The sequence below is a fragment of the Lathyrus oleraceus genome, chromosome 3 (genome assembly GCF_024323335.1).
Source record: "Lathyrus oleraceus cultivar Zhongwan6 chromosome 3, CAAS_Psat_ZW6_1.0, whole genome shotgun sequence".
NCBI classification, from domain to species: Eukaryota; Viridiplantae; Streptophyta; class Magnoliopsida; order Fabales; family Fabaceae; genus Lathyrus; species Lathyrus oleraceus.
The window spans coordinates 86,989,656-87,006,522 of record NC_066581.1 but is presented as its reverse complement, the minus strand read 5'-3'; the positions used below and the strand labels follow the sequence as shown (position 1 = coordinate 87,006,522).

At 33.1% G+C, this 16,867-nt stretch overlaps 1 non-coding gene across 1 annotated transcript; it reads right to left on the bottom strand.

Moving 5' to 3' along the window:
* Positions 1-8,791: 8,791 nt before the first annotated feature.
* On the bottom strand, positions 8,792-8,864 carry TRNAR-CCU (transfer RNA arginine (anticodon CCU)). The gene has a single exon. It is a non-coding gene; the product is annotated as a tRNA-Arg (tRNA).
* Positions 8,865-16,867: the final 8,003 nt, after the last annotated feature.

Here is a 16,867-nt window from a genome sequence, read left to right as displayed (position 1 = left end):
AAGTGCCCTCTAAGGTTACCCTTAGAGGGCGCTTTCAATAAAGCGTCCTCTATTGGTGTCCCTCCATTTCCTCATTATTTTTTCGCTTCACTTTAGAGTGCGCTTTGTTACAAAAGCGCCCTCTAAAGTGCGCTGTCTATTCTAGTAGTATGCTCCTTATTTTTTCTCTTCACTTTAGAGTGCGCTTTTGTAATAAAGCGCCCTCTAAGGGGCGCTGTCTATACCAGTTTTTGGCGTAGTGATAGAAGTCCCACCCGGCAGGTGTAATTCCTTGCTTAAGGAACTTAATAGTTTTGTCAGCCATGCTCATTATAACTTTGTATGTGGGACTAAGAGCTCCCATAAAGCAGACTATCTAAACTCCTCTGCTGACGTACTTGGAGTTTTCTATGGCAAAATCCAAAATATGAATCAAGCCAAAGAGGCGCGACTAAAGTCTAGCTTAAGAGACTTTGTACAAAGTCTCGTTTGATGATCATTTTTTTATATTCTTTAAACCTTTTTTTATATAAAAATATATGAAAGAATAACGCCTTGCATGAAGGACTTAATGTCTCTTCATCCATTCTCAATCTAAATTTTCCTATGGGACTAAGAGTTCTCATCAAGCAGGAAATTAAAACTTCTCGCCTAATGGATTTAGAGTTTCCTCGGGCGGAATCTGACATATAAATCTTGCCTAAGAGGCGCGACTAAATTTTAGCTTAAGAGACTTAGTTCAGAGACTTGTTTGAGGGCTTAAAATACGCTTTGCTCGAGAGGTCCAAATCCTCACGTTAGGGACTTATAGTCTCTTCAACCAGGCTCAATATAATTTCACCTGTGGGACTAAGAGTTCCCATCAAACAGGTTATCTGACCTCCTTGTCCAAGGGACTTGGAGTTTCCTCAGGCAGGATCCAACATAGGAATCTCGCCCAAGAGGTACGACTGAAGTCTAGCCTAAGAGACTATGTTTAAATTCATGTCTTAGGCTTGATAGAAGTCCCACCCGGCAGGTGTAATTCCTTGCTTAAGGAATTTAATAGTTTTGTCATCCATGCTCATTATAACTTTGCATGTGGGACTAAGAGCTCCCATAAAACAGACTATCTAAACTCCTCTGCTGACGTACTTGGAGTTTTCTATGGCAGAATCCAAAATATGAATCAAGCCAAAGAGGCGCGACTAAAGCCTAGCTTTAAAGACTTTGTACAAAGTCTCATTTGATGATCATTTTTTTTAAATTCTTTTAACCTTTTTTTATATAAAAATATATGAAAGAATAAAATAAACCATTTACGTGAAAATATATTGTATAATTTTGATTTATGTTAGGCAATTATTTAATTTTTTCAGAACAAAACCATTATCACGCTAGATAGGGGTTGAACCTATGACTTTCGGCTTAGGAAACATACACTCTATCCACTGAGCTACAAGCGCTGACAAATAAAAATTAACTAAGTTAGTTTATAATTTAATTTAATATTTAAAACATAATATATTTTACGATATAACTTACTTGAAATTATATTGCATTTCAAACATTGTTTTTATAATTTATTTTCATATTTATTAATTAAAATAAAAACAGATTTCACATTCAATAACTTTATTATTTAATTCCAATAAAAAAAGTCATAAAAGGTAAGCATTAAATTGAATAGTCTGAGTATCCACTACATCATTATTCACTTTTTTTTTCTTTTTTTTTCGTCATCAATTCAATATTAACTTTAAAACATATTTAGATCACATTGATTTAAATACTCAATCTAATTTCTCTCAACCACTTTGAACGTCTCTTTTCTCTTTCTCTGATCATCTTTTTTTTCCACATTCTCTTTTCCTCTATGTTTCTTTATTATTTATTTTATTTCAATTTATGACTCACTCTTTCTATAATACCGTCCTCGATTTTTTAAAATTTCTGAGTGTATCATCTTCTACCAATTTCATATCATATTCTTTCCTTTATTATCGCTTTCAAATATATCTTTTTCTTTCTCTCTTAAATGATCTTATCAGCAACGATGATGAAAAGGATAATTTTATGATTTTGAAGTTTGTTACGAGGGAAAGATAATATAGACAAAATGTTGTTAATGACAACTTTTATGAAATCTCGCCTAGAAGACGCGACTAAAGTCTACCTTAAGAACTTAGTTCAAAGTCTTGTATGAGGCCTTGATAGAAGTCCTATCCGAGAGGTCCAACGCCTCGCTTGAGGAACAAATAGTCTCGTCAGCCCGGATCAATTTAACTTCACAAGTAGGAATAAGAGTTCCCATAAAACAGGGTATTTAAACTCCTCTTCTAAGGGACTTAGAGATTACTTAGGCAGGATCCAACATATGAATCTCCCAAGAGGTGCAAATGAAATCTAGCATAAGAGACTTAGTTTAAAGTTTCATTTGAGGGCTTGATAGAAGTCCCGCGCAAGAGGTCTAACGCCTTGCATGAAGTACTTAATGTCTCTTCATCCATTCTCAATCTAAATTTTCCTATGCGACTAAGAGTTCTTATCAAACAGGAAATTAAAACTTCTCGCCTAATGGATTTAGAGTTTCCTCGGGCGGAATCTGACATATGAATCTTGCCTAAGAGGCGCGACTAAATTCTAGCTTAAGAGACTTAGTTCAGAGACTTGTTTGAGGGCTTAAAATACACTTTGCTCGAGAGGTCCAAATCCTCGTGTTAGGGACTTATAGTCTCTTCAACCAGGCTCAATATAATTTCACCTGTGGGACTAAGAGTTCCCATCAAACAGGTTATCTAACCTCCTTATCCAAGGGACTTGGAGTTTCCTCAGGCAGGATCCAACATATGAGACTCGCCCAAGAGGTACGACTGAAGTCTAGCCTAAGAGACTATGTTCAAATTCATGTCTTAGGCTTGATAGAAGTCCCACCCGGCAGGTGTAATTTCTTGCTTAAGGAACTTAATAGTTTTCTCAGCCATGCTCATTATAACTTTGCATGTGGGACTAAGAGCTCCCATAAAGCAGACTATCTAAACTCCTCTGCTGACGTACTTGGAGTTTTCTATGGCAGAATCCAAAATATGAATCAAGCCAAAGAGTTTTTTTTATTCTTTTAACCTTTTTTTTATATAAAAATATATGAAAGAATAAAATAAACCATTACGTGAAAATATATTGTATAATTTTGATTTATGTTGGGCAATTATTATTTTTTTAAGAACAAAACCGTTATCGCGCTAGATAGGGGTCAAACCTATGACTTTCTGCTTAGGAAATAGACGCTCTATCCACTGAGCTACAAGCGCTGACAAATAAAAATTAACTAAGGTAGTTTATAAATTAATTTAATATTTAAAACATAATATATTTTAAGATATAACTTACTTGAAATTATATTGCATTTCAAACATTATATTTATCATTTATTTTCATATTTATTAATTAAAATAAAAACAGATTTCACATTCAATAACTTTATTAATTTAATTCCAATAAAAAAAGTCGTAAAAGGTAAGCATTAAATTGAATAGTCTGAGTATCCACTACATCATTATTCACTTTTTTTTTCTTTTTTTTCCGTCATCAATTCAATATTAACTTTAAAACATATTTAGATCACATTGATTTAAATACTCAATCTTATTTCTCTCAATCACTTTGAACGTCTCTTTTCTCTTTCTCTATTCATCTTTTTTTTCCACATTCTCTTTTCCTCTATGTTTCTTTATTATTTATTTTATTTCAATTTATGACTCACTCTTTCTATAATATCGTCCTCGATTTTTTAAAATTTCTGAGTGTATCATCTTCTACCAATTTCATATCATATTCTTTCCTTTATTTCGCTTTCAAATATATCTTTTTCTTTCTCTCTTAAATGATCTTATCAGCAACGATGATGAAAACGATAATTTTATGATTTTGAAGTTTGTTACGAGGGAAAGATAATATAGACAACATGTTGTTAATGACAACCTTTATGAAATCTCGCCTAGGAGACGCGACTAACGTCTACCTTAAGAACTTAGTTCAAAGTCTTGTATGAGGCCTTGTTAGAAGTCCTATCCGAGAGGTCCAACGCCTCGCTTGAGGAACTAATAGTGTCGTCAGCCCGGATCAATTTAACTTCACAAGTAGGAATAAGAGTTCCCATAAAACAGGGTATTTAAACTCCTCTTCTAAGGGACTTAGAGCTTACTTATGCAGGATCCTACATATGAATCTCCCAAGAGGTGCAAATGAAATCTAGCATAAGAGACTTAGTTTAAAGTTTCGTTTGAGGGCTTGATAGAAGTCCCGCACAAGAGGTCTAACGCCTTGCATGAAGGACTTAATGTCTCTTCATCCATTCTCAATCTAAGTTTACCTATGGGACTAAGAGTTCTCATCATACAGGATATTAAAACTTCTCGCCTAATGGATTTAGAGTTTCCTCGGGCGGAATCTGACATATGAATCTTGCCTAAGAGGCGCGACTAAATTCTAGCTTAAGAGACTTAGTTCAGAGACTTGTTTGAGGGCTTAAAATACACTTTGCTCGAGAGGTCCAAATCCTCGCGTTAGGGACTTATAGTCTCTTCAACCAGGCTCAATATTATTTCACCTATGGGACTAAGAGTTCCCATCAAACAGGTTATCTAACCTCCTTGTCCAAGGAACTTGGAGTTTCCTCAGGCAGGATCCAACATATGAATCTCGCCCAAGAGGTACGACTGAAGTCTAGCCTAAGAGACTATGTTCAAATTCATGTCTTAGGCTTGATAGAAGTCCCACCCGGCAGGTGTAATTTCTTGCTTAAGGAACTTAATAGTTTTCTCAGCCATGCTCATTATAACTTTGCATGTGGGACTAAGAGCTCCCATAAAGCAGACTATCTAAACTCCTCTGCTGACGTACTTGGAGTTTTCTATGGCAGAATCCAAAATATGAATCAAGCCAAAGAGTTTTTTTTATTCTTTTAACCTTTTTTTTATATAAAATATATGAAAGAATAAAATAAACCATTACGTGAAAATATATTGTATAATTTTGATTTATGTTGGGCAATTATTTAATTTTTTAAGAACAAAACCGTTATCGCGCTAGATAGGGGTCAAACCTATGACTTTCTGCTTAGGAAATAGACGCTCTATCCACTGAGCTACAAGCGCTGACAAATAAAAATTAACTAAGGTAGTTTATAAATTAATTTAATATTTAAAACATAATATATTTTAAGATATAACTTACTTGAAATTATATTGCATTTCAAACATTATATTTATCATTTATTTTCATATTTATTAATTAAAATAAAAACAGATTTCACATTCAATAACTTTATTAATTTAATTCCAATAAAAAAAGTCGTAAAAGGTAAGCATTAAATTGAATAGTCTGAGTATCCACTACATCATTATTCACTTTTTTTTTCTTTTTTTTCCGTCATCAATTCAATATTAACTTTAAAACATATTTAGATCACATTGATTTAAATACTCAATCTTATTTCTCTCAATCACTTTGAACGTCTCTTTTCTCTTTCTCTATTCATCTTTTTTTTCCACATTCTCTTTTCCTCTATGTTTCTTTATTATTTATTTTATTTCAATTTATGACTCACTCTTTCTATAATATCGTCCTCGATTTTTTAAAATTTCTGAGTGTATCATCTTCTACCAATTTCATATCATATTCTTTCCTTTATTTCGCTTTCAAATATATCTTTTTCTTTCTCTCTTAAATGATCTTATCAGCAACGATGATGAAAACGATAATTTTATGATTTTGAAGTTTGTTACGAGGGAAAGATAATATAGACAACATGTTGTTAATGACAACCTTTATGAAATCTCGCCTAGGAGACGCGACTAACGTCTACCTTAAGAACTTAGTTCAAAGTCTTGTATGAGGCCTTGTTAGAAGTCCTATCCGAGAGGTCCAACGCCTCGCTTGAGGAACTAATAGTGTCGTCAGCCCGGATCAATTTAACTTCACAAGTAGGAATAAGAGTTCCCATAAAACAGGGTATTTAAACTCCTCTTCTAAGGGACTTAGAGCTTACTTATGCAGGATCCTACATATGAATCTCCCAAGAGGTGCAAATGAAATCTAGCATAAGAGACTTAGTTTAAAGTTTCGTTTGAGGGCTTGATAGAAGTCCCGCACAAGAGGTCTAACGCCTTGCATGAAGGACTTAATGTCTCTTCATCCATTCTCAATCTAAGTTTACCTATGGGACTAAGAGTTCTCATCATACAGGATATTAAAACTTCTCGCCTAATGGATTTAGAGTTTCCTCGGGCGGAATCTGACATATGAATCTTGCCTAAGAGGCGCGACTAAATTCTAGCTTAAGAGACTTAGTTCAGAGACTTGTTTGAGGGCTTAAAATACACTTTGCTCGAGAGGTCCAAATCCTCGCGTTAGGGACTTATAGTCTCTTCAACCAGGCTCAATATTATTTCACCTATGGGACTAAGAGTTCCCATCAAACAGGTTATCTAACCTCCTTGTCCAAGGAACTTGGAGTTTCCTCAGGCAGGATCCAACATATGAATCTCGCCCAAGAGGTACGACTGAAGTCTAGCCTAAGAGACTATGTTCAAATTCATGTCTTAGGCTTGATAGAAGTCCCACCCGGCAGGTGTAATTTCTTGCTTAAGGAACTTAATAGTTTTCTCAGCCATGCTCATTATAACTTTGCATGTGGGACTAAGAGCTCCCATAAAGCAGACTATCTAAACTCCTCTGCTGACGTACTTGGAGTTTTCTATGGCAGAATCCAAAATATGAATCAAGCCAAAGAGTTTTTTTTATTCTTTTAACCTTTTTTTTTATATAAAAATATATGAAAGAATAAAATAAACCATTACGTGAAAATATATTGTATAATTTTGATTTATGTTGGGCAATTATTATTTTTTTAAGAACAAAACCGTTATCGCGCTAGATAGGGGTCAAACCTATGACTTTCTGCTTAGGAAATAGACGCTCTATCCACTGAGCTACAAGCGCTGACAAATAAAAATTAACTAAGTTAGTTTATAAATTAATTTAATATTTAAAACATAATATATTTTACGATATAACTTACTTGAAATTATATTGCATTTCAAACATTATATTTATCATTTATTTTCATATTTATTAATTAAAATAAAAACAGATTTCACATTCAATAACTTTATTAATTTAATGCAAATAAAAAAAGTCGTAAAAGGTAAGCATTAAATTGAATAATCTGAGTATCCACTACATCATTATTCACTTTTTTTTCTTCTTTTTTTTCCGTCATCAATTCCATATTAACTTTAAAACATATTTAGATCACATTGATTTAAATACTCAATCTTATTTCTCTCAACCACTTTGAACGTCTCTTTTCTCTTTCTCTATTCATCTTTTTTTCCACATTCTCTTTTCCTCTATGTTTCTTTATTATTTATTTTATTTCAATTTATGACTCACTCTTTCTATAATATCGTCCTCGATTTTTTAAAATTTCTGAGTGTATCATCTTCTACCAATTTCATATCATATTCTTTCCTTTATTATCGCTTTCAAATATATCTTTTTCTTACTCTCTTAAATGATCTTATCAGCAACGATGATGAAAAGGATAATTTTATGATTTTGAAGTTTGTTACGAGGGAAAGATAATATAGACAACATGTTGTTAATGACAACCTTTATGAAATCTCGCCTAGGAGACGCGACTAAAGTCTACCTTAAGAACTTAGTTGAAAGTCTTGTATGAGGCCTTGATAGAAGTCCTATCCGAGAGGTCCAACGCCTCGCTTGAGGAACTAATAGTCTCGTAATCCCGGATCAATTTAACTTCACAAGTAGGAATAAGAGTTCCCTTAAAACAGGGTATTTAAACTCCTCTTCTAAGGGACTTAGAGCTTACTTATGCAGGATCCTACATATGAATCTCCCAAGAGGTGCAAATGAAATCTAGCATAAGAGACTTAGTTTAAAGTTTCGTTTGAGGGCTTGATAGAAGTCCCGCACAAGACGTCTAACGCCTTGCATGAAGGACTTAATGTCTTTTCATCCATTCTCAATCTAAGTTTACATATGGGACTAAGAGTTCTCATCAAACAGGATATTAAAACTTCTCGCCTAATGGATTTAGAGTTTCCTCGGGCGGAATCTGACATATGAATCTTGCCTAAGAGGCGCGACTAAATTCTAGCTTAAGAGACTTAGTTCAGAGACTTGTTTGAGGGCTTAAAATACGCTTTGCTCGAGAGGTCCAAATCCTCGCGTTAGGGACTTATAGTCTCTTCAACCAGGCTCAATATAATTTCACCTGTGGGACTAAGAGTTCCCATCAAACAGGTTATCTAACCTCCTTGTCCAAGGGACTTGGAGTTTCCTCAGGCAGGATCCAACATATGAATCTCGCCCAAGAGGTACGACTGAAGTCTAGCCTAAGAGACTATGTTTAAATTCATGTCTTAGACTTGATAGAAGTCCCACCCGGCAGGTGTAATTCCTTGCTTAAGGAACTTAATAGTTTTGTCAGCCATGCTCATTATAACTTTGCATGTGGGACTAAGAGCTCCCATAAAACAGACTATCTAAACTCCTCTGCTGACGTACTTGGAGTTTTCTATGGCAGAATCCAAAATATGAATCAAGCCAAAGAGGCGCGACTAAAGTCTAGCTTTAAAGACTTTGTACAAAGTCTCATTTGATGATCATTTTTTTTAAATTCTTTTAACCTTTTTTTATATAAAAATATATGAAAGAATAAAATAAACCATTTACGTGAAAATCTATTGTATAATTTTGATTTATGTTAGGCAATTATTTAATTTTATCAGAACAAAACCATTATCACACTAGATAGGGGTTGAACCTATGACTTTCTGCTTAGGAAACAGACACTCTATCCACTGAGCTACAAGCGCTGACAAATAAAAATTAACTAAGTTAGTTTATAATTTAATTTAATATTTAAAACATAATATATTTTACGATATAACTTACTTGAAATTATATTGCATTTCAAACATTGTTTTTATAATTTATTTTCATATTTATTAATTAAAATAAAAACAGATTTCACATTCAATAACTTTATTATTTAATTCCAATAAAAAAAGTCATAAAAGGTAAGCATTAAATTGAATAGTCTGAGTATCCACTACATCATTATTCACTTTTTTTTTCTTTTTTTTTCGTCATCAATTCAATATTAACTTTAAAACATATTTAGATCACATTGATTTAAATACTCAATCTAATTTCTCTCAACCACTTTGAACGTCTCTTTTCTCTTTCTCTGATCATCTTTTTTTTCCACATTCTCTTTTCCTCTATGTTTCTTTATTATTTATTTTATTTCAATTTATGACTCACTCTTTCAATAATACCGTCCTCGATTTTTTAAAATTTCTGAGTGTATCATCTTCTACCAATTTCATATCATATTCTTTCCTTTATTATCGCTTTCAAATATATCTTTTTCTTTCTCTCTTAAATGATCTTATCAGCAACGATGATGTAAAGGATAATTTTATGATTTTGAAGTTTGTTACGAGGGAAAGATAATATAGACAACATGTTGTTAATGACAACTTTTATGAAATCTCGCCTAGGAGACGCGACTAAAGTCTACCTTAAGAACTTAGTTCAAAGTCTTGTATGAGGCCTTGATAGAAGTCCTATCCGAGAGGTCCAACGCCTCGCTTGAGGAACAAATAGTCTCGTCAGCCCGGATCAATTTAACTTCACAAGTAGGAATAAGAGTTCCCATAAAACAGGGTATTTAAACTCCTCTTCTAAGGGACTTAGAGATTACTTAGGCAGGATCCAACATATGAATCTCCCAAGAGGTGCAAATGAAATCTAGCATAAGAGACTTAGTTTAAAGTTTCGTTTGAGGGCTTGATAGAAGTCCCGCGCAAGAGGTCTAACGCCTTGCATGAAGGACTTAATGTCTCTTCATCCATTCTCAATCTAAATTTTCCTATGCGACTAAGAGTTCTCATCAAACAGGAAATTAAAACTTCTCGCCTAATGGATTTAGAGTTTCCTCGGGCGGAATCTGACATATGAATCTTGCCTAAGAGGCGCGACTAAATTCTAGCTTAAGAGACTTAGTTCAGAGACTTGTTTGAGGGCTTAAAATACACTTTGCTCGAGAGGTCCAAATCCTCGCGTTAGGGACTTATAGTCTCTTCAACCAGGCTCAATATAATTTCACCTGTGGGACTAAGAGTTCCCATCAAACAGGTTATCTAACCTCCTTGTCCAAGGGACTTGGAGTTTCCTCAGGTAGGATCCAACATATGAATCTCGCCCAAGAGGTACGACTGAAGTCTAGCCTAAGAGACTATGTTCAAATTCATGTCTTAGGCTTGATAGAAGTCCCACCCGGCAGGTGTAATTTCTTGCTTAAGGAACTTAATAGTTTTCTCAGCCATGCTCATTATAACTTTGCATGTGGGACTAAGAGCTCCCATAAAGCAGACTATCTAAACTCCTCTGCTGACGTACTTGGAGTTTTCTATGGCAGAATCCAAAATATGAATCAAGCCAAAGAGTTTTTTTTATTCTTTTAACCTTTTTTTTATATAAAAATATATGAAAGAATAAAATAAACCATTACGTGAAAATATATTGTACAATTTTGATTTATGTTGGGCAATTATTATTTTTTTAAGAACAAAACCGTTATCGCGCTAGATAGGGGTCAAACCTATGACTTTCTGCTTAGGAAATAGACACTCTATCCACTGAGCTACAAGCGCTGACAAATAAAAATTAACTAAGGTAGTTTATAAATTAATTTAATATTTAAAACATAATATATTTTAAGATATAACTTACTTGAAATTATATTTCATTTCAAACATTATATTTATCATTTATTTTCATATTTATTAATTAAAATAAAAACAGATTTCACATTCAATAACTTTATTAATTTAATTCCAATAAAAAAAGTCGTAAAAGGTAAGCATTAAATTGAATAGTCTGAGTATCCACTACATCATTATTCACTTTTTTTTTCTTTTTTTTCCGTCATCAATTCAATATTAACTTTAAAACATATTTAGATCACATTGATTTAAATACTCAATCTTATTTCTCTCAATCACTTTGAACGTCTCTTTTCACTTTCTCTATTCATCTTTTTTTTCCACATTCTCTTTTCCTCTATGTTTCTTTATTATTTATTTTATTTCAATTTATGACTCACTCTTTCTATAATATCGTCCTCGATTTTTTAAAATTTCTGAGTGTATCATCTTCTACCAATTTCATATCATATTCTTTCCTTTATTTTCGCTTTCAAATATATCTTTTTCTTTCTCTCTTAAATGATCTTATCAGCAACGATGATGAAAAGGATAATTTTATGATTTTGAAGTTTGTTACGAGGGAAAGATAATATAGACAACATGTTGTTAATGACAACCTTTATGAAATCTCGCCTAGGAGACGCGACTAAAGTCTACCTTAAGAACTTAGTTCAAAGTCTTGTATGAGGCCTTGTTAGAAGTCCTATCTGAGAGGTCCAACGCCTCGCTTGAGGAACTAATAGTGTCGTCAGCCCGGATCAATTTAACTTCACAAGTAAGAATAAGAGTTCCCATAAAACAGGAAATTTAAACTCCTCTTCTAAGGGACTTAGAGCATACTTATGCAGGATCCTACATATGAATCTCCCAAGAGGTGCAAATGAAATCTAGCATAAGAGACTTAGTTTAAAGTTTCGTTTGAGGGCTTGATAGAAGTCCCGCACAAGAGGTCTAACGCCTTGCATGAAGGACTTAATGTCTCTTCATCCATTCTCAATCTAAGTTTACCTATGGGACTAAGAGTTCTCATCAAACAGGATATTAAAACTTCTCGCCTAATGGATTTAGAGTTTCCTCGGGCGGAATCTGACATATGAATCTTGCCTAAGAGGCGCGACTAAATTCTAGCTTAAGAGACTTAGTTCAGAGACTTGTTTGAGGGCTTAAAATACACTTTGCTCGAGAGGTCCAAATCCTCGCGTTAGGGACTTATAGTCTCTTCAACCAGGCTCAATATTATTTCACCTGTGGGACTAAGAGTTCCCATCAAACAGGTTATCTAACCTCCTTGTCCAAGGAACTTGGAGTTTCCTCAGGCAGGATCCAACATATGAATCTCGCCCAAGAGGTACGACTGAAGTCTAGCCTAAGAGACTATGTTCAAATTCATGTCTTAGGCTTGATAGAAGTCCCACCCGACAGGTGTAATTTCTTGCTTAAGGAACTTAATAGTTTTCTCAGCCATGCTCATTATAACTTTGCATGTGGGACTAAGAGCTCCCATAAAGCAGACTATCTAAACTCCTCTGCTGACGTACTTGGAGTTTTCTATGGCAGAATCCAAAATATGAATCAAGCCAAAGAGTTTTTTTTATTCTTTTAACCTTTTTTTTATATAAAAATATATGAAAGAATAAAATAAACCATTACGTGAAAATATATTGTATAATTTTGATTTATGTTGGGCAATTATTTAATTTTTTAAGAACAAAACCGTTATCGCGCTAGATAGGGGTCAAAACCTATGACTTTCTGTTTAGGAAATAGACGCTCTATCCACTGAGCTACAAGCGCTGACAAATAAAAATTAACTAAGTTAGTTTATAAATTAATTTAATATTTAAAACATAATATATTTTACGATATAACTTACTTGAAATTATATTGCATTTCAAACATTATATTTATCATTTATTTTCATATTTATTAATTAAAATAAAAACAGATTTCACATTCAATAACTTTATTAATTTAATGCAAATAAAAAAAGTCGTAAAAGGTAAGCATTAAATTGAATAATCTGAGTATCCACTACATCATTATTCACTTTTTTTTCTTCTTTTTTTTCCGTCATCAATTCAATATTAACTTTAAAACATATTTAGATCACATTGATTTAAATACTCAATCTTATTTCTCTCAACCACTTTGAACGTCTCTTTTCTCTTTCTCTATTCATCTTTTTTTCCACATTCTCTTTTCCTCTATGTTTCTTTATTATTTATTTTATTTCAATTTATGACTCACTCTTTCTATAATATCGTCCTCGATTTTTTAAAATTTCTGAGTGTATCATCTTCTACCAATTTCATATCATATTCTTTCCTTTATTATCGCTTTCAAATATATCTTTTTCTTTCTCTCTTAAATGATCTTATCAGCAACGATGATGAAAAGGATAATTTTATGATTTTGAAGTTTGTTACGAGGGAAAGATAATATAGACAACATGTTGTTAATGACAACCTTTATGAAATCTCGCCTAGGAGACGCGACTAAAGTCTACCTTAAGAACTTAGTTCAAAGTCTTGTATGAGGCCTTGATAGAAGTCCTATCCGAGAGGTCCAACGCCTCGCTTGAGGAACTAATAGTCTCGTCAGCCCGGATCAATTTAACTTCACAAGTAGGAATAAGAGTTCCCTTAAAACAGGGTATTTAAACTCCTCTTCTAAGGGACTTAGAGATTACTTAGGCAGGATCCAACATATGAATCTCCCAAGAGGTGCAAATGAAATCTAGCATAAGAGACTTAGTTTAAAGTTTCGTTTGAGGGCTTGATAGAAGTCCCGCACAAGAGGTCTAACGCCTTGCATGAAGGACTTAATGTCTCTTCATCCATTCTCAATCTAAATTTACCTATGGGACTAAGAGTTCTCATCAAACAGGAAATTAAAACTTCTCGCCTAATGGATTTAGAGTTTCCTCGGGCGGAATCTGACATATGAATCTTGCCTAAAAGGCGCGACTAAATTCTAGCTTATGAGACTTAGTTCAGAGACTTGTTTGAGGGCTTAAAATACGCTTTGCTCGAGAGGTCCAAATCCTCGCGTTAGGGACTTATAGTCACTTCAACCAGGCTCAATATAATTTCACCTGTGGGACTAAGAGTTCCCATCAAACAGGTTATCTAACCTCCTTGTCCAAGGGACTTGGAGTTTCCTCAGGCAGGATCCAACATATGAATATCGCCCAAGAGTACGACTGAAGTCTAGCCTAAGAGACTATGTTCAAATTCATGTCTTAGGCTTGATAGAAGTCCCACCCGGCAGGTGTAATTTCTTGCTTAAGGAACTTAATAGTTTTCTCAGCCATGCTCATTATAACTTTGCATGTGGGACTAAGCGCTCCCATAAAGCAGACTATCTAAACTCCTCTGCTGACGTACTTCGAGTTTTCTATGGCTGAATCCAAAATATGAATCAAGCCAAAGAGTTTTTTTTATTCTTTTAACCTTTTTTTATATAAAAATATATGAAAGAATAAAATAAACCATTACGGGAAAATATATTGTATAATTTTGATTTATGTTGGGCAATTATTTAATTTTTTAAGAACAAAACCGTTATCGCGCTAGATAGGGGTCAAACCTATGACTTTCTGCTTAGGAAATAGACGCTCTATCCACTGAGCTACAAGCGCTGACAAATAAAAATTAACTAAGTTAGTTTATAAATTAATTTAATATTTAAAACATAATATATTTTACGATATAACTTACTTGAAATTATATTGCATTTCAAACATTATATTTATCATTTATTTTCATATTTATTAATTAAAATAAAAACAAATTTCACATTCAATAACTTTATTAATTTAATTCAAATAAAAAAAGTCATAAAAGGTAAGCATTAAATTGAATAGTCTGAGTATCCACTACATCATTATTCACTTTTTTTTCTTCTTTTTTTTCCGTCATCAATTCAATATTAACTTTAAAACATATTTAGATCACATTGATTTAAATACTCAATCTTATTTCTCTCAACCACTTTGAACGTCTCTTTTCTCTTTCTCTATTCATCTTTTTTTCCACATTCTCTTTTCCTCTATGTTTCTTTATTATTTATTTTATTTCAATTTATGACTCACTCTTTCTATAATATCGTCCTCGATTTTTTAAAATTTCTGAGTGTATCATCTTCTACCAATTTCATATCATATTCTTTCCTTTATTTCGCTTTCAAATATATCTTTTTCTTTCTCTCTTAAATGATCTTATCAGCAACGATGATGAAAAGGATAATTTTATGATTTTGAAGTTTGTTACGAGGGAAAGATAATATAGACAACATGTTGTTAATGACAACCTTTATGAAATCTCGCCTAGGAGACGCGACTAAAGTCTACCTTAAGAACTTAGTTCAAAGTCTTGTATGAGGCCTTGATAGAAGTCCTATCCGAGAGGTCCAACGCCTCGCTTGAGGAACTAATAGTCTCGTCAGCCCGGATCAATTTAACTTCACAAGTAGGAATAAGAGTTCCCATAAAACAGGGTATTTAAACTCCTCTTCTAAGGGACTTAGAGATTACTTATGCAGGATCCAACATATGAATCTCCCAAGAGGTGCAAATGAAATCTAGCATAAGAGACTTAGTTTAAAGTTTCGTTTGAGGGCTTGATAGAAGTCCCGCACAAGAGGTCTAACGCCTTGCATGAAGGACTTAATGTCTCTTCATCCATTCTCAATCTAAATTTTCCTATGCGACTAAGAGTTCTCATCAAACAGGAAATTAAAACTTCTCGCCTAATGGATTTATAGTTTTCTCAGGCGGAATCTGACAAATGAATCTTGCCTAAGAGGCGCGACTAAATTCTAGCTTAAGAGACTTAGTTCAGAGACTTGTTTGAGGGCTTAAAATACACTTTGCTCGAGAGGTCCAAATCCTCGCGTTAGGGACTTATAGTCTCTTCAACCAGGCTCAATATAATTTCACCTGTGGGACTAAGAGTTCCCATCAAACAGGTTATCTAACCTCCTTGTCCAAGGGACTTGGAGTTTCCTCAGGCAGGATCCAACATATGAATCTCGCCCAAGAGGTACGACTGAAGTCTAGCCTAAGAGACTATGTTCAAATTCATGTCTTAGGCTTGATAGAAGTCCCACCCGGCAGGTGTAATTCCTTGCTTAAGGAACTTAATAGTTTTTTTTATTCCTTTAACCTTTTTTTATATAAAAATATATGAAAGAATAAAATAAACCATTTACGTGAAAATATATTGAATAATTTTGATTTATGTTAGGCAATTATTTAATTTTTTAGGCAGGATCCAACATATGAATCTCGCCAAAGAGGTACGACTGAAGTCTAGCCTAAGAGACTATATTCAAATTCATGTCTTAGGCTTGATAGAAGTCCCACCCGGCAGGTGTAATTCCTTGCTTAAGGAACTTAATAGTTTTTTTATTCTTTTAACCTTTTTTTTATATAAAAATATATGAAAGAATAAAATAAACCATTTACGTTAAAATATATTGTATAATTTTGATTTATGTTAGACAATTATTTAATTTTTTTAAGAACAAAACCGTTATCGCACTAAATAGGGGTCGAACCTATGACTTTCTGCTTAGGAAACAGACGCTTTATCTACTGAGCTACAAGCGCTGACAAATAAAAATTAACTAAGTTAGTTTATAATTTAATTTAATATTTAAAATATAATATATTATACGATATAACTTACTTGAAATTATATTGCATTTAAAACATTATATTTTTTTTTTCATATTTATTAATTAAAATAAAAACAGATTTCAAATTCAATAACTTTATTAATTTAATTCAAATAAAAAAAGTCATAAAAGGTAAGCATTAAATTGAATAGTCTGAGTATCCACTACATCATTATTCACTGTTTTTTTTTCTTTTTTTTTCCGTCATCAATTCAATATTAACTTTAAAACATATTTAGATCACATTGATTTAAATACTCAATCTTATTTCTCTCAACCACTTTGAACGTCTCTTTTCTCTTTCTCTATTCATCTTTTTTTTCCATATTCTCTTTTCCTCTATGTTTCTTTATTATTTATTTTATTTCAATTTATGACTCACTCTTTCTATAATATCGTCCTCGATTTTTTAAAATTTCTGAATG